Source organism: Orycteropus afer, unplaced genomic scaffold (genome assembly GCF_000298275.1).
Source record: "Orycteropus afer afer isolate SDZICR_OR568_19922 unplaced genomic scaffold, OryAfe1.0 scaffold00037, whole genome shotgun sequence".
Taxonomy (NCBI): Eukaryota; Metazoa; Chordata; class Mammalia; order Tubulidentata; family Orycteropodidae; genus Orycteropus; species Orycteropus afer.
In genome coordinates, this window is record NW_006921624.1 from 8,913,198 (window position 1) to 8,913,719 (window position 522).

Genomic DNA, 522 nt, shown 5'->3' on the forward strand with positions numbered 1-522 from the left:
AAGAAACAAGGAAATCAATACCATTTACAATAGCTACCAAAAAAAAAAAAACCAAATACTTGGGAATAAATCTTACCAGGGACACAAATGACCTGTACAAAGAAAACGATAAAAAACTACTTCAAGAAACCATAAGAGATCTACATAAATGGAAGAACCTCCCATGCTCATGGATAGGAAGATTGATTGTTGTGAAAATGTCAGTTCTACCCAAAGCAATCTGTACATTCAATGCAATCCCAATCCAGATCCCATTAACATTTTTTTTTTACAAAAGTAAGAGCATATGAATTATTCCCAACTCCTGTACATTTCATAGAACAGAAGCTACAATTTACAATTCTCACGTGTGCCCGTTAGTATGATTTGAATTTATTCCAGCATGAGTCCAAATACAAATGTGTAGACAAGTTTCTCTGACAAGAAGACACTTGAAAAAGACTCCATGATCCCCCCATCAGTCAGGGAGCTGGTCTAGTCACCATATCACATGGGGCTGAAGGGGTGGCAGAAGTGCTGGGG